Below are 19,499 nucleotides of genomic sequence, written 5' to 3'. Positions count from 1 at the left end.
GTGACACAGCAGCAAAGAGGCTGTATAGAGAGAGGGCAGAAGTCCCACATGAGAAACATGATTCAATGCAGCACTGCTAACCTTGCTAGTCAGAGGAGCAGCTTGTTTGGGGTTTTCTTTCTATTGTGTTAGAAGGAGGTACAACATCTCTCCATCTGAGCAGTCAGCTGCCCTTGGGTCACTGCAGCATTCCTCTTTTTCCCTCCATGGCACTCTATAACTCCCTCTCACCATCTTCTGGGTAATTGTATCAGACATAAATGCAGACGTGCTTGCTAGCATATGCATGCGCCACTGCGGTCACACACACACGCCAAGCACACACCCTCTCAGGGCAGATGAGCAGGCTTGAATGACCCCTTGTCTCTGAGCAGGAGCTATAAAAAGCATCTCTCCCCGCTCCGAGTTGATGGAATTGCATAATGAGAGTGATGTCAGCATTGTTCTTCCCACGGTAACAAGTGACGCTGACGGGCAGTGGAGGCGAGGAGCGGCAGAGTGATTGAGGTGGATGTAGAGGAGAGGGAAAGAAAATAAAGCATTTAAAGTCAAAACTGTAGACAGAGAGGTTTTTATGTTACTGCAGAGTGGATTAAATCACAAAGTGACACAGCAGAAAGACTGAGTGGGATGCTGTACATTCTGTCCAAATTGCCTTATGTTGTTTGATATTTACATTTTTCCTCCCACATGAGCGAAAGGCTCAGAAATAAATAAAGTCAGTTTGTGGAAGCTGAGCTCATCATTAAACATCTAACCTCCCTCATCTAACCTCCCTCATTCTCCTCTTTCTGCTTATATAAAGTGACGCTGACCAAGCACAGATAACATGGAGTTCACTGCATCTTTGAGCAGACAATAAATATAACCATTAAGATACTCAGTTACTTTATAAGATATCTGCTGAGCATCAACAGTGTGGATTAAAGACATCACAAGAGTGATTAGTTTAAAAAGCAAAGGACTGACTCATAAATAATCCCACTTAATCTTCACTTATCATCAAATGTCTGCAGAGACTCTTCTCTCTGCCTCTAAACACCTTCCTAATCTCCTATTTACTTGCATATTTCTCACACTTAAATGTTACAGATCATGACACAAATCCTAACTTTCAGAGCCCTCAGCTATTCTTTTTAACCATTCTGTCTCACCCGGACTTTTTGTCTTGAAAACCCTGTGGTGCACGGTCGAGCTGTAAACACCCTTTTCTTCAGGCTTTGAGAAAATTTGTGCTGCAACGATCCTACCTGAATTTCTCAAAAGTTATGGGACTATAAAGTGGAAGGAAAGAAATCTATTAGGAAATCAAAACATAATGACCAAGATTTTTTCTTCTTTTTGCACAAACTTGCTCCCAACTCTTGGGACCAAAGAATAATAATACAAAAATCATTCCGTGACAAAAAGTCTTGAAAATATAGACATGTTTACAAAAAAGTCCTTGCAGTTTTGGGAATTTGAGTCATAATTTAAAGCAGTTCCTGACTCCAAGGGACACATGACGGCCTCTCTGTGTCTCTTTCTCTCTATTATGAGTCATTCAGGTTCTCTTCTCCAGTTTCAAAGTTTGTGCACATGCTTGTTTCGCAAAGCATTGTGTGACGATGTAACAGCCTGCCGTTGGTTGTCACAGTCCAGTCACAATACATTCTGTGAGACAGGCTCTATGGCAGCAGGCTAACCCAATAGCCACAGGAACGATCAAATGGATTATGAATACATAAAAAGTTGCTTGGAAAATGTTCGGTAAGAGCTACAAAGGTGTGGATAGCATCATTAGAATGGCACAACAGAGGGCTGCATGTGGAAAAAACATGTAAGAGGCTATAATTTATGGTAAAAAAGTTATTTCACTTTGATTAACACGTGTCTCTTCTTGTCATATACGACAACGCCGGTCTAAGAGGGTTGATATTAGACAACGATAAGCCAAGCAAATACAAAATGCCTTTTTTAAATGAGGATTTTATGTATTAACACCTGATAAAGCACCCATTGTCATACTTTGAAACTCCAAATTTAAGCCCAGGAAAATGATTGGTGGACATCCCATGACTTTTTAAATTTAGGTCAGGGCAGCTCTGGGAGCATATGGCGGTTCTGCATTTTGACATGTCAGCTTTGGTCCTGTACTACTCTGGACTCCCGATGGCCATCCTCCCGGCCTGTGCTCCATCCCTCCAAGTACACTCCCAGCTGCCCCCTCCATGATGCCCCTGGCATGCATACCGGCCCACTGGGTCCTGGTTACCCAGTACAAGGTGAGCTTGATCAGCATGCCAGGTGCCTGTATAAGCACAGCTGCACATATCAAGCAGCTGACCCTCTCCTGAGCACATCAGCATTAGACACACGGTCTAGCAACCATTCCTAAAAATGTACCATCACAAAGGAGTCCAGTTGGCACTTCTGGCCATCAGCCATAGTCCAGGCCTCACCAGACTATAGTACTTTGGTCTGCATGCTCAGATACCTTGAATGCCACACTCAGCAAACCCATCACTCCATGCACGAGTCCAGGTCTGGGGTTGAGCTCAGCCTTAGGTTGCATTCACATTGAATAATACTGTACTCTCTGCTTACTTAAACCTGGCAATCTGGTTGCTCAGTTGAAATGAGAAGGATGCCGTTCTAACTGTACTGAGATTGTTTTTGAACTACTGTGATTTTTGCTTGAAGCCGAAGCTTTGAGACCCCCCTATTTCAACCTCAAATCAACGAGTGAATAAGCGTAGATTGTTTTTACAGCAGAGTGATCGTCTCTGTGTTCATGAACATGCTGGGCTGATCTTCTCTCACAGCTGAATGATGGTGTTGATTCTCATTTGCAGTCCTGGTGCTTTAGTATCTGCAGTAAACTGAGCTCATCTTCACTTATTAATCTCAAACGGTTGCTCACTTTCTCGGCTCTTCACGCCCCCAGCACAGTTGTTCATAAATGCGTCCCCCCGGTCTGTTTCTTGTTCTCCCCCTCTGTTACTGTAAAACCCTGTGTCTGCATACTTGTGTATGTTACCCCAGGGACGCATCAGTGCCTCAGTTTTCCTGCAGGTTACTGCTCTGCTCAACACTTGAAAATCTTCCATTGTTAGTATCTGGTACAAACAAACAAACTGACACAAAATGAATGTGTTCTCACTGAGTAACAGTGAACTACAGCCGCTATAAAAAGTATTCACCCCCTTGGATGTTTCACCCTTTAATTGATTTTATAAATCAATCATGATCAATATAATTTGGCTATTCGTGACAAAAAAACACCCTCTTTAATGTCAAAACAGATTTCTACAAGGATTGTCCTGTCCAGCATCCCCACAGGATGATGCTGCCACCACTGTGCTTCACAGTGGGGATGGTGTGTTTGTGATGTGCAGTGTTTGGTGTCTTGTCTGATGGCCAAAACTCTCCAATTTGATCTCATCTTTCTCCCACTTGACCATAGAGTCTCCCACATGCCTTTTGGTGAACTCTCGTCCAGATTGAATCTGAGTTTTCTTCAACAGTGTCTTTCTCTTTGCCACTCTCCCATAAAGCTCTGACTGGCCGACAGTTGTTGTCTGCAGAGTCTCTCCATCTCAGCTGCTGAAGCTTGGAACTCCTTCAGAGTAGTCATAGGTGTCTTGGTGGCCTCTCTCTCTAGTCTCCTTTTTGCACGCTCACTCAGTTTGTGAGGACGGTCTGATCTAGGCAGATTTACACGTGTGACATATTCCTTCATTTCTTCATGATGGATTTAACTGAACTCTGGGGGATGTTCTGTGCCATGGAAATTTGTATGTCTCCATCCCCTGACTTGTATTTTTCAATAACATTTTCTCTGAGTTGCTTGGAGTGTTCTTTTGTCTTCATGGTGTAATGGTAGCCAGGAATACTGTTTAATCAGTGACTGGACCTTCCAGACACAGGTGTCTTTATACTCCAATCACTGAGGCACATTCACTGCACCCGGCTGATCCTCATTTCACTGATGGTGAGACTACTAACACCAACTGACCGGACCTCTGTTGAATTAGGGGGTGACTATTTATGCAGACACTTATTTTAAATGACAGATTTTTTGTAACTGACATAACTTTGTAGAAATCTGTTTTCCCCTTGACATTAAAGAGTTTTTTTCTTGATTTTTTTTTTTTTTTTTTTTTTTTTTGTTAAACAAGCCAAATTCTGTTGATCATGACTTATGGCTCATTACAGCCCAACCTTGTCCATGTTTTGTTTGATTTCAGTAGTTGTACCTGTGAGTAAAAGCGTCTTTACTCACATAACATATCACACATTTTAGGTAGACCGTGCAAAAAGGCAGCAAAGAACAGGAAGTTGATGGGCTAATAATGAGGATGTGACTCTGTGTTTTAGGTGTTTTAGGATAGATGAGACAACTTATCTCTCAGTGACAGCCCCGGGCAACGAGAGCTGAAAGTCTGAGTGAGCATGCAAAAGAGGAATAAAGAATTTAATCAATCATGCAATGCAAAATATCGTCTCCCTGTCTGATTAAAACCAGAGCTTTATTTAAAATTGATGATAAATGAAAATCATGGCACTTTTTCAGAATGTGTGATGTTGTAGTCAAAATAGACAGACTTTTAGGTTTTAAGCAGCCTGGCATAGGCATTCAGTTTAATGCTACACATCAGCTTTGGCTCCAAACATTCATCAACTCAAACTGCAGGTCTGATTTGCAAAAAGTTTGCAGACTTTGCATCCTCTAAACCAGTGTTTCCCAACCATTTTTCCTTCCTTTGGCTTAACCAAAGAGCCGAATTGTTGAAAATATGTTTGCAAGAGCCACAATCTAAGTGGTGAAAAGTGGCAATTAAAATAAGATGGCAAAGATGATGATGGCAAAACGGTCAAAAAGCAGCAAACACTGAGAGAAAAGTAGCAAAAATGGGTGGGAAGTGACCAAATAATGAGTTAAGAGTGCTAAAACATTGCAAAAAAAATGAGTGAATAGTGATTAAAAAAAGGGGCAAATAATAAAAAAGGTAGGAAAAATGGCCGAAAAGTGGCATTTAATTGTAAAAGCAACTTAAATGTGTGAAAAGTGGCAAAAGGGGCAAAAATGGGAAAAAATTAGAGAAAAGGGTGGGAAAAATGGGCAAAAAACATGAAAGAGTGGAAAAATGGGAAATAGTGGCATTTAATTGCAAAAGGCAACTTAAATGGGTGAAAAGTGGCTAAAATGGGCAGTAAAAATGGATTTAAAGTAGAGACAAAATGCAAATAAGGTCAATGGAAATATGCAAACAAAAAATATAAGTTGGCTATTAAGTTCGCCTATGAAAGCCTACTGTTTAAGCGTGGGAAACAAACTGATTAAAGTTACTTGCAATGGATAATTTCTGAAGTCAAAGTTACCCTTTTTTAAGATTTTCTGGGGGAATAATGTTTCAAATTAAGACATAAAAGAGCCACAAATCATCAGAAATGAGCCACATGTGGCTCTAGAGCCACATGCTGAGTATCACTGCTGTAGAGCATTTATGAAGTCAGGCACTGATGTTGGACCAGAAGACTGGCTCCCAGTCTTATTTCAAGCTCCTACCAAAGGTGTTTGATGGGGTTGAGCTCAGGTCTCTGTGTGCCGGTTAAGTTCCACACCAAACTCATCAAACCATGTCTTTAAAGTCCTTCTTTGTGCACAGGGGCACAGTCATGATGGAATAGAAAAGGGCCTTTCCTAAAGTGTTGCCACGCAGTTGGAAGCATAGCATGTTCCAAAAATGAGTGCTTTACACCACTGCATCTGACAGCTTGCATTGCACTTGGTGATGTATGGCTTGGATGCAGCTGCTCGGCCATGGAAACCTATTCATGAAGCTCTCTACCACTGTTCTTGAGCTAATCTGAAGGCCACATGAAGTTTGGAGGTCTGTAGCCATTGACTCTGCAGAAAGCTGGCTGCCTCTGCGCACCATGTGCCTCAGCATCCGCTGACCCCGCTTCGTCATTTTACCACTTGGTGGCTGAGTTGCTGTCACTCCTAATTGCTTCCACTTTGTTATAATACCACTGACAGTTGACTGTGGAATATTTAGGAGTGAGGAAATTTCACCACTGGACTTGTTGCACAGGTGGCATCCTATCACAGTACCACGCTGGAATTCACTGAGCTCCTGAGAGCGAGCCATTCTTTCACAAATGTTTGTAGAAACAGTCTGCATGCCTAGGTGATGATTTTATACACCTGTGGCCATGGAAGTGACTGGAACACCCGATTTCAGTTATTTGGATGGGTGAGTGAATACTTTTGGCAATATAGTGTAGCTCATGAATCTATACAGACTAGTGAGGCTTTAACTGCATTGTGTCATCATCAGAAAACAAACATATCTTTAAATAAACATGTTTTAAGAATTAGACACTAACATTGTGCATTTAGGAGAAAAATATAAGGACAGTCACTTTAGATTTACAGAGATATTTAAATAGAAGAAACAAAAAGAAAGCATATGTTTCCAGTACACTAACAGAAAACAGCATACTTATTTGAAAATGCCTCTCTCACTTTTTAAAGTGTTGTCTAATCTGTCCACTCCCACGGGTGTCACACCTGCTGTAAACTGTACAGGCAGTCATCATCAATGACTTTGTTTTTCTGAAGAAACACAGCCAATATTATCTTGACAGAAAAGAACAATAACATCTGGTCCATTGCTAATCAATTCCTTCAGGATTCTCTCTATTTTTCTAATGGATGTGCCTTCAGCAAGCCTATTATTTTCTTCACGGCTAATTTAAATTTTGTTTTCCTGCAGCATTTCAAAGAAAAATCACTTGACAGTTGCAGAGAAACAAGGCTGCTATCTGAGTCTCCTGGTGATGACTTTTTAACTATTTCTTATGACTTTATTGGTCCAAACGTGCTGTTTTTCACCACGTTAGCTGTGCCTGGAGAGCAGTAGGAGGAGGATGCTGGGTCCCAGCTCTGACTGGTTGACTAGAGTTACAAATGAGACTGATCCCAAATATCAGCAGAGGGAATTTCCTAAAGAAACAAAGCCTCTTTGTTACCCACAAGCCATTGCAGATGCAATAGTTATAGTTTGGGGTTTTAATCAAGTTTAAATTGAGTCTGTAATAACGCTGGCCATGCTTTGAGACTCATATCCTTAAATAATAAAAGTTTGCTGTTTAAACAAAGTCGAGAATTTTCTTTAAATACGTGTTTCCTCTTACAGTTAGAGCTGCACTGTGATTTAATCTCCATGCTGGGTTTTTTATTCTAGAGAGAGAGAAGTAAAGCAGCCGTAACGGTCACTATGCAGTCAGGATGTCAAAAATGTCATTATTTTAAATGTCATGTTCTCTGAAGCTTTACACTATCATTTATTTTAATGACCAGAAGTGTCTGACTGAAGAGAGCTCCAACCTTAGAGTTTTCAACTTTAGTACTGTGATAGAGATCTTGATTTTACTGTGCTGCATCTTTATTTAGAATTCTCTACCTCAACTGAGGTTATAAATGCTTTATTTTCTTTAGTTACCTGGGACTTCATCTGAGTCCAGCTAACCTCAGTCTAAATATAGCTTTTCTGTGAAGGCCTCAGACATATGCTGGAGAACATCAGTAAGGAACACACCAGACAGGTCAGGGATAAAGTTATGGAGAAATTTAAAAAGCTTTGAACATCTCACAGAGCGCTGTTCAATCCATCATCCAAAAATGGAGAGAGCATGGCACAACTACAAACATGATTATCTATAGATCTTGGAAAGCTCAGTTCAGTTTCACTGGCCACACCCAGGCCTGATTACCGCCAGATTTGTTGAATCAAGAAATCCCTTCAATAGAAGCTGTCAGACAAAGTGAAGTAGGCAAGATCTCAGAAAGAAACACATCGTGCCACCATCCAAAGGAACTCAAGAACAAATGAGCAACAAAGTGATTAAATCTATCAGTCTGGAAAAGGTTACAAAGACATTTCCAAGGCTTTGGGACTCCAGCAAATCACGGTCAGAGCCATTATCCACAAATGGAGAAAACTGTGAACAGTGGTGAACCTTCCCAGGAGTGGTCAGGCAACCAAAATGACTCCAAGAGCGCAATGACGACTCATCCAGGAGGTCACAAAAGAACCCAGAACCACATCCAAAGATCTGCAGGCTTCACTGGCCTCAGTTAAGGTCAGAGTTCATGACTCAACCATCAGAAAGACACTGGGCAACAATGGCATCATGGGAGAGTTCCAAGGCCAAAACCACTGCTGACAAAAAAGAACACAAAGGCTCGTCTCACATTTGCCAAGAAACATCCTGATGATCCCCAAGACTTTTGGAGAAATATTCTGTGGAATGACAAGACAAAAGTTGAACTTTTTGGAGTGTGTGTGGCCGTTCTAACCTGGCACGCCACTCATACACAGCGTTTGGGAAAGGGCAGAGTTCAGAGTGTGATTGGATGAACATTCTGTCTGTCACATCTTTACGGACTAATCAGAGCAACAAAACAGGTGACGTAGCCCCTACAGAGGAGTAAACTCCAAACAGAACTGCATAACGTGAACCATGGCGACTGTAGACGTGTCAGTACACGACTTTTGTCGTTTTTGAAAAGAAAACAACTCACTGCTGTTCTTTGTTCTTCTTTTAACGAAGAAATGTCGTCAAGTTCGGATAAAACTGGCAATTTAGCAGCATCCACGCTAATCTCTTCCACCATATCTGCACCAGCCTCTTGTTGCTGCTTGCTCCACGTCACGACTCTCCCGCACCTGAAAGTACTGCCCCTCGCTGCTGATTGATCCTGTCACTTTCTAACCGGGCCCAAATGGTTCAGACAGGAGCTTTGCGAAATTGATTTGCCAGTGAGAAACACGGAAATGGGCAAATCCATCTGCTTTGCAAGGTTACAGCCGTTCCATCTGGAGTAAAAATAACAGCATTTGATAAAAAGATCATCAGGCCAACAGTCAAACATGGTGGTGGCAGTGTGATGGTCTGGGGATTCTTTGCTGCTTCAGGACCTGGACCACTTGCTGTGATTGATGGAACAATGAATTCTGCTGTTGACTAGAAAATCCTGAAGGCCAACGTCTGGCCATTAGTTCATGACCTCAAGGTCAAATGGTTTTGGGTTATGCAGCAGGACAACGACCTGAAACATACCAGCAAGTCCACCTCTGAATGGCCTTAAAAAAAACAAAACAAAACAAAATTAAGGTTTTGGAGTGGCTAAGTTAAAGTCCAGACTTAAATCCAATTGAGTTTATGCTGGAAAACCCTCCAATATGGCTGAATTAAAACAATTCTATGAAGAAGAGTGGGACAACACTCCTCCACAGTGAGGAGAAAGACTCATCACCAGTTATTACAAATGTTTGATTTCAGTTGTTGCTGCCAAGGGTGGAACAACCAGTTATTAGGTTCACATAGGGCCAGATAGGTTTGGAGTTTTTTCCCCTTAATAAATAAAATCATCATTTAGAAACTGCATTTTGTACTGTTGCTGTACTGTAGGTATGTTATTACGACTTGGACAAATTTGACGAGGTCTATCTTTAGTCCATCAAATACACGGGCTTCTCTAACACACCTCTGCCTTGTCGAATACTTGGTGTGCACATTTGTTGGCCTTGATTTTTTCTGCCATGTTATCTCAGTAGTAGGTATCAACATTTCCTATTAGAATCTCATCAAAGTTCTGGTATCAGATCACCCAGCAGGGCAGGGTGCTGATACAGTAACTCCCTTCATGACACCCTCCATGTTTTAAGCCAACAGGTTCAGAGCTAAAGAAAACATCTATAACCCAGTCTTAAAACCAGAAAACCCACACATAATCACAACATCTCCCCCCTGCTGTTCTGTGTTGTGGGAGAGATCAAGGGTGGCAACATCAATGTATTCTGGTCACATTAAACAGGAGCGAGCCTGCTGATTTGGTGGAATAGCCGTCTAATTACAGTGTAGGATTGAGGAAATAATGAGTGTAAGTGATGGAGCATGGCAGGAGGGAAAAGTGGATGCTGAGGCCTCTATTGTTCCGAGCCAGGGAGAGTCTGACTTCAGCATCGGTCTAATAAGCTGGGAGAGGGTGTTTTAAATTAAAGATAGATCCCTTATTGTTCCATGTGACATAAGCATCAAAAATATGTGGATGGAAAAGACTTAAGTGCTGTTAAGATGACGTATGATACCCTTTTCACAGTTTTTACAAAGTCCCCTGTGGTCCTAATGAATCTGTTGTGCCATGCATCAGTCAAAATTTACATTATAATGATGAAGCACCAGAGGAGGTTTTTGACTTAAACCAGCTCTGAACAGCCTTTCTCAGAATGCTCCATTTGGGGCAAAATTTAATGGGACACAAAAAAGCTCCATCTGATCCTCTGACTCTGTTGCGGGCGTGCGGACACAAGCACAGCTGCACACTTCCTTTAGCATGCCCTGATGCTAATGAATACAGATGTACAGCAGCATTTTTGAGGTCAGGTACCGATGTTGGACCAGGAGGTCTGGCTCACAATTTCTGTTCCAATTCATCCCAAAGGTGCTCCATGGGGTTGAGGTCATGTTGTTTCACACTGAACTCATAAAGTCATATCTTTATAGTCCTTCTTTGTGCACTGGGGCACAGTCATGATTGAATAGAGAAGGGCCTTCCCAAGAATGTTGCCACAAAACATTATACCAAATATGAGCATGGTATACATTTTCTGAGTGGTTTATTTTGTCAAAAGATAGTTAACAAAATGGCAAAACAGCCAGTGGACCTCTAAGAGTTAATAAAGGGAAATTATAGTTAAAAACTTATTAAAATGCATGGATATTTCCACTCAACATTTCTTGCTTGGCTGGCTGGTGAAGTAACCTGACATGCCAGAAGGGATTTGTTTCACACATCCATCTGGGAAAGCTTCAATAGGAAATGTTTGAGAAAAGGCAGAGGCTTTGAAAAAAACTTGGAGTATGATTGGATGAACGTTTGTCTGTTACATCTCTACGGGCCAATAAGAGCAACAAAACACATGATGTAGCTGCTATCGAGCTGTGCATGCACAGCTACGGGGAATAACGCGAAACATGGCAACTATAGACATGTAAGTACTGGACTTTTGTGGTTTTTGAAAACAAAACAACTCACTGCTGTTCTTTGTTCTTCTTTTAATGAAGAATTGTTGTCAAGTTCTGATAAAACTTAAACTTTAGCAGCATCCACGCTAAGCTCTTCCGCCATAATTGTACCCCCTCTTGCTGCTGCTTGTTTACGTCACGACTCTGCCGTGCCTGAAAGTACTGCCCCTCGTCGCCGATTGGTCCTGTCACTTTCTAACGGGCTCAAACGGTTCAGACGGGAGCTTTGAAAGATGGATTCACCAGTGAGATACAAGGAAATGGGTGTATCCATATGCTTTGCAAGGTTACTGGCAAAGGGGACTGTGTGTAATTTTCTCTCCAGGGGCCAAAAATCCCTAGCTACGCCCCTGCCAATCCCACACAGATTCTGACAATCAGTAACATCTTCTGATGTACCTTACATACATAACATATCAAATTGGGATTTTGTTGTGGCCCCCCCCCCGAAGAAAAATGCACCAGCTGCCACTGGTTTGCCGTAATGTCAGAATCAGCAGAGTTTGGCAACTTTTAGCACCGTACACCTCTGGGACTTTCCTTCGTGGCTGAGTTACTGTTGTTCCTAAATGCTTCCACTTTCTAACAACATCACTTACAGCTGACTTCTGATGACATTACACAATCTCAGCAAGGCGCTTGATTTTAAACCTGTGGCAACAGTCTGATTGAAACACATGATTTCAATATTTTAACAGGTGTGGCCAAATACTTTTGTCCATATAGTTTACATGCAGATGTATGGTAGATTTTTTATCTTTTTCTGATCTCATTCCACTCTATTTAAGTCTGAAATGTGTTTCTCGACCCTGATAAAGAACACACGCTGATACACGTCGGCCTAATAAAGTTTCCTACAAACTTTAACTGTTTCTGGAGCTTTCTGTTCTCTTCACAGCCTTTTTTTATCCTCCATGTACCTTGGAAATTGGTGGTTGTGCCAGAAATACCTACTCCAGCTTTCCAGGTCGACATCACAATTGTGGGTCTTGAAGAACAACAAAGGCAGAACATCAGAAAACTTCATCTCAGAAGCAGTGGGTGGAGGTCCCAGGTGAGGGGCAGGTATTATTATAGTGGCTCATACTGTGATGGAGACGGAGAGTAAAGAAAAGCTGATGCTCCACATTCACAAATTTTGTATTATTTGGGTTATCTTTGTCCAAAATTGCCCATTTAAACATTCAGGTGTGACTCTGTGGTGCATCCAGTCAAAGCAGGAAACACCAGGCCCATCAGGACTTGGCTCTGGTACAGTTGTGAAGCATCATGCTGGACTGTGTTTCTCAAAGGACTGGAAACAGACGTGGAGAACACCTCTGGGTCCCCCCCTGCTCCGACGCGTCTGCATTGACGTCACACAGTTTACACAGCGCGCACGGCAGGAATTGTTCCCTGTTGTGGATGTAATCGTGTCCCTGCTGCCCCCGCTCACAAACACAGGGGATGTGTTCTCTTACCTCCCTTCACTTTTTAATGTTTAGCTGGAGCCCGGAGATAAAGTCCAAATATAGCACAGGAGGCAAATGGGGAATGGGTGAGTCATCGGGATCAACTGAACGGAAGTCAGGAAGCAAGTTTCCATTTTCATTACAAACACAGGTGAAAGAGAAACATCAGCGGCGCCTGGATCAACAAGCATTCTGGAAATCAGGTCGGTCCATCCAAGAGCTCTCTCAAACCATTTTGAAAAACACTTAAAACACCAGGTCGTCATAAAAACACAGTTTTGGTGTATCATTTTGATGATTTATGGTTGCAAAGGGGAGGGGAGTGATGATTGCAGCAGCACCGGTTGGTGACTTCAATGCAATTATTTCTCCATTCACATTTGTTAAATTATGTGTTTTACTGGCTTTGTTATGTTACCCAGAAGGTTTTCACGTTCTAAAGACTGCAGCTTCCAACATGCCTCAAAGAAACAAAAGCAACACATACAGGTAGCTTTGCTGACTAAAAAAGAGCGCCCCCTGGATGCTGACATACAGGTGAAACCAAGAGTTTTTTTTTTTCCCCTGAAATCCAAAGTTTTTGTCTTAACACACTAGAAATGTTGGAATGTGGTTGCTATAAATATGTGAAAACACTGAGATCTAGATGTGACTGCATGTAATACTTGTAATACTGCATATGTCACCCATATGTAGGTGTGAAAACCAAATGTTTCGTCACATGACGCGCAACATGATGAACAATAAAGTTTTCACACCAAAACACAGAAGAGCAGCAATGGCCGCCATTGGGGTTGTTTATCGCCAAGGTGGTGCACACGCTGGTGGTGATTTGGCGAGCGAGGCTTCGCCACATCAAGAGATGCTGATGTACGAGAGTCGTGGTGGAAAACGTCCCGGTCCCTGTCACAGGTGGCACACCGTTACCTGTCCGTCGTTACCAGGGTTTTCGCCACGGCTAGGACTATAGTGACCAAAACAAAACACGCTCTTGATTCCGAAAACGTGGATCGCCTCTTGTAACTACATGGTGACTGAGGAAACAAAACATTTTACATAGATGTTAATAAAAATGTGCATAGATATTCCAATACAATTTGAAATCTGTAAAAAATAATAAATGTAATTCAAATGGGACTGTAGATAAATACTGACAGCCCTAGTATAAATGTCTCTGTCTTATAGTATTTGCAACATTACATTTGTCTAAAAGTGTTGAGTTAAGGTTAGAGCCAGTGGACTCGAAGTATTAAGCCAAAAAGGATTTCAGGTTCTTCCAACATTGCTCAGTCTTTTCACCAGGGGTCTGATAGAAACAAATCAAACATCGATTTCATCAGGTAGCGAGTGGTTGAGTTCACACATGCTCCTCATTTGGACAATGTTTGGTGCAAAGGCTGTATGAAAGGGGCTAAAGTAATGTTGAGGTATCTCCACAGGTGACTTGGTTTTAGCAAGTTAACACAGCCCAAAGTTTTTCGTGATCACCAATTCACAGTTTAAATCTGGCAGACCAAAAGCTGTGAAACAACTTGCCTAAACTTTCAGACACTCATGGGGGTTGTTTTTGGACTTGCAACCTTTACACCCACTCAACACAGCTGAGTGGACAGCTTTGGGGAAATGTGAATCTCTTTAACTTTTTTATTGTTTATACGACCGCTTCTGTCATTTCTCAAGTGCATCACACAGAACGTCTTTAAGGAGACATTTGGGGTCGACTTTTATCCGCATAAGATGTTACATCCCGAGGTTTATGAAGATAGAACTCCTTGATATTTAGGAGAATGGTTTACCTGGCTGCTCAAACACATTCAGGCTCTTCTGGCACCCTTCCCGCCCCAGCTATTCAGTGTTTGAAAAAGTTAGTTTTTAACTTTCTTTTTCTTGTTTCAGTCTACTAACCGTGTCCTCTGCCAAGCTTTTTAGTTTCTTGTAGAGTTCAGGGAGCAGCAGTGTTCACTCCTGGTCTTTGTTCCTTGGGATTGCTTGCTCCAAGGCTTTTGTAGAACAGGGTTTTAAATCAACACTGAACACTGTGAAGGATGTGATTTATCCAAAGAACCCAGACACTGGAGGTCTGTCAGGGATTCTTCCTTCCTTCAGAGATGGACTCTACTGAGACCACACTGGTTTCTATCTAGAATATACTGTTTATATTAGACAGAGATGATGGTGTCAGGAAATATACAAGGATAATTTCTCTCTTTCTCTCAATTAAATGTGTATATTTTATCAATGATTTGCTCTCATTCCTTCTCAAAACATATACTGTATGGACAAAAGTATTTGACCACATCAGAGCGGGTCGTTCTGAAGAGCTCAGTGACTTCAAGCATGGTCAGTGTATTCTAATGCCACCCTTTAATAAGACAGTTCATGAAATTTCACCTCTGCTGGATATACCACGATCAACTGTAAGTGATGTTATTAGAAAGTGGAAGAGTTTAGGAACAACAGCATAGGTAACATCTACACAACTAATGTAACTATGTTAGCTTTATCCATGTAAGCTTAAGCAACGTAGCTGAAACTAACATAGCTACAGTAGCTACAGAGGTAACATCTACACAACTAATGTAACTATGTTAGCTTTATCCATGTAAGCTTAAGCAACGTAGCTGAAACTAACATAGCTACATTAGCTACAGAGGTAACATCTACACAACTTATGTAACTATGTTAGCTTTATCAATGTAAGCTTAAGCAACGTAGCTGAAACTAACATAGCTACATTAGCTACAGAGGTAACATCTACACAACTAATGTAACTATGTTAGCTTTATCCATGTAAGCTTAAGCAACGTAGCTGAAACTAACATAGCTACATTAGCTACAGAGGTAACATCTACACAACTAATGTAACTATGTTAGCTTTATCCATGCTTAAGCAACGTAGCTGAAACTAACATAGCTACATTAGCTACAGAGGTAACATCTACACAACTAATGTAACTATGTTAGCTTTATCCATGTAAGCTTAAGCAACATAGCTGAAACTAACATAGCTACATTAGCTACAGAGGTAACATCTACACAACTTATGTAGCTATGTTAGCTTTATAAATGTGAGCTTAAGCGAACATAGCTAAAACTAATATAGCTACATAATCTACATAGGTAATATCCATACAACTAATGTAACTATGTTAGCTTTATCCATGTAAGCTTAAGCAACGTAGCTGAAACTAACATAGCTACATTAGCTACAGAGGTAACATCTACACAACTAATGTAACTATGTTAGCTTTATCCATGTAAGCTTAAGCAACGTAGCTGAAACTAACATAGCTACATTAGCTACAGAGGTAACATCTACACAACTAATGTAACTATGTTAGCTTTATCCATGTAAGCTTAAGCAACGTAGCTGAAACTAACATAGCTACATTAGCTACAGAGGTAACATCTACACAACTAATGTAACTATGTTAGCTTTATCAATGTAAGCTTAAGCAACGTAGCTGAAACTAACATAGCTACATTAGCTACAGAGGTAACATCTACACAACTTATGTAGCTATGTTAGCTTTATAAATGTGAGCTTAAGCAACGTAGCTGAAACTAACATAGCTACATTAGCTACAGAGGTAACATCTACACAACTAATGTAACTATGTTAGCTTTATCCATGTAAGCTTAAGCAACGTAGCTGAAACTAACATAGCTACATTAGCTACAGAGGTAACATCTACACAACTAATGTAACTATGTTAGCTTTATCCATGTAAGCTTAAGCAACGTAGCTGAAACTAACATAGCTACATTAGCTACAGAGGTAACATCTACACAACTAATGTAACTATGTTAGCTTTATCCATGTGAGCTTAAGCAACGTAGCTGAAACTAACATAGCTACATTAGCTACAGAGGTAACATCTACACAACTAATGTAACTATGTTAGCTTTATCCATGTGAGCTTAAGCAACGTAGCTGAAACTAACATAGCTACATTAGCTACAGAGGTAACATCTACACAACTAATGTAACTATGTTAGCTTTATCCATGTAAGCTTAAGCAATGTAGCTGAAACTAACATAGCTACATTAGCTACAGAGGTAACATCTACACAACTAATGTAACTATGTTAGCTTTATCCATGTGAGCTTAAGCAACATAGCTGAAACTAACATAGCTACATTAGCTACAGAGGTAACATCTACACAACTAATGTAACTATGTTAGCTTTATCCATGTAAGCTTAAGCAACGTAGCTGAAACTAACATAGCTACATTAGCTACAGAGGTAACATCTACACAACTAATGTAACTATGTTAGCTTTATCCATGTAAGCTTAAGCAACGTAGCTGAAACTAACATAGCTACATTAGCTACAGAGGTAACATCTACACAACTAATGTAACTATGTTAGCTTTATCCATGTAAGCTTAAGCAACGTAGCTGAAACTAACGTAGCTACATTAGCTACAGAGGTAACATCTACACAACTAATGTAACTATGTTAGCTTTATCCATGTAAGCTTAAGCAATGTAGCTGAAACTAACATAGCTACATTAGCTACAGAGGTAACATCTACACAACTAATGTAACTATGTTAGCTTTATCCATGTAAGCTTAAGCAACATAGTTGAAAATAACATAGCTACATTAGCTACAGAGGTAACATCTACACAACTAATGTAACTATGTTAGCTTTATCCATGTAAGCTTAAGCAACATAGTTGAAACTAACATAGCTACATTAGCTACAGAGGTAACATCTACACAACTTATGTAGCTATGTTAGCTTTATAAATGTGAGCTTAAGCGAACATAGCTAAAACTAATATAGCTACATAATCTACATAGGTAATATCCATACAACTAACATAGCTGTGTTAGCTTTAGCAATGTGAGCTTAAGCAATTGTAGCTGAAGCAGACATAGCTACATTGCTACATAGGTAACATCTACACAGCTAACATAGCTATTTTAGCTTTATCAGTGTGAGCCTAAGCAAATGTAGCTGAAACTAACATAGCAACATATCTACATAGGTAACATCTACACAACTAAGGTAGCTGTGTTAGCTTTTTCAATGTGAGCTTAAGTAATCGTAGCTAAAACTAGCATAGCTACATAATATACATAGGTAACATCTACACAACTAAAGCAGCTGTGTTAGCTTTTTCAATGTGAGCTTAAGTAATCGTAGCTAAAACTAGCATAGCTACATAATATACATAGGTAACATCTACACAACTAAAGCAGCTGTGTTAGCTTTATCAACATGAGATTAAGCAAACGTAGCTAGAGCTGACATAGCCAGATTTGCCACATAGGTAACATGTACACAGCTTATATAGCTATTTTAGCTTTATTAATGTGAGCATAAGCAAACGTAGCTAAAACTAACATAGTTAAATTTGCTACATACGAGAATCTACACATCTTATGTAGCTATGTTAGTTTTATCAATGTGAGCATAAGCAAACGTAGCTAAAGCTAAAATAGCTACATTGGCTACATAGGTAACATCTACACAGCTTATGTAGCTGTGTTAGCTTTTTCAACATGAGCTTAAGCAAACGTAGCTAAAGTCAACATAGCTACACAAGCTACATAGGTAAAATTTACACATCTAACTTAGGTATTTTATCTTTAGTAATGTGATCTTAAGTAAACATAGCTAAAGTTAACAGCTACATTTGCTACATGGGTAACATCTACATAGCTCACGTAGCCATGTTAGCTTTGCCAATGTGATCTTAAGTAAATGTAGCTAAAGGTTACATAGTTAAATTTGCTACATAGGTAACATCTACACATCTTATGTAGCTATGTTAGTTTTATCAATGTGAGCTTAAGCAAACGTAGCTAAAGCTTACATAGCTACATTGGCTACATAGGTAACAGCTTCACAGATTATGTAGCTGTGTTAGCTTTTTCAACATGAGCTTAAGCAAACGTAGCTAAAGCTAACATAGCTAAATTTATTTATCTTTTTATTGTTTATTTCATTCAATAAAACAAAAACAATTCATGTTCAACATAAAAAAAATTCCACTTTGAATGAAAAGGAGCCGAATGAAGAATAGTCTTATAATATCTGCCCCATTTACACAAAACATTGCTCAACAAATCATTACCTGCATAGTAATGTATAAAAATAAAACACAAGCTGCAGGCCAAAACAGCGGCTAATATCCTGGTACCACTTCATCAGTAAGAATACCAATCCGAAAATCAATATTATGGCACCCTGGCCCCTAACACAATTTTCTACATAGGTAACATTTACACATCTAACTTAGATATTTTAGCTTTAGTAATGTGATCTTAAGCAAACGTAGCTAAAGTTAACAGCTACATTTGCTACATAGGTAACATCTACACAGCTTATGTAGGTATGTTAGCTCTATCAATATGTGCTTAAGCAAACGTAGCTTACATTAACATAGCTACACAAGCTACATGGGTAACATCTACACAACTATTGTAGCTGTGTTAGCTTTATCAATGTGAGCTTAAGCAAACATTGACAGGTGTATAATCAATTGGGAAAATACTTAATAGATGGCAAAATGCTAATCCTCCAACAGCTACATTTCAAATTTTCAAATATGTGTCCATTCATTTTGCAGAGCATTTATTCAGTCAGGCACTGATGTTGAACAAGAAGGCCTGGCCTGAATCTCTGTTCCAGGTCATCCAAGGTGCTCTATGGAGTTGGGGTCGGGGCTCTGAGCCGGCAAGTCAAGGTGTTCCACACCAAACTCATCAAACCATGTCTTTATAGTCCTTCTTTGTGCACTGGGGCACAGTCATGTTGGAATAGAAAAGAGCCTTCCCCAAACTGTTGCCACAAAATTGGAAGAATAGCATTGTCCAGAATGTCTTGGTATGCTGAAGCATTTAGACCAGCCTTCACTGGAAATAAGGGGCCCAGCCCATACCCTGAAAAACAGCACATGTACCATTATCCCTCCTCCACCAAACTTCACAGTCAGCACAATGTAGTC

The sequence above is a fragment of the Cheilinus undulatus genome, linkage group 20, assembly GCF_018320785.1.
Source record: "Cheilinus undulatus linkage group 20, ASM1832078v1, whole genome shotgun sequence".
NCBI classification, from domain to species: domain Eukaryota; kingdom Metazoa; phylum Chordata; class Actinopteri; order Labriformes; family Labridae; genus Cheilinus; species Cheilinus undulatus.
This window is presented reverse-complemented; position numbering follows the sequence as displayed.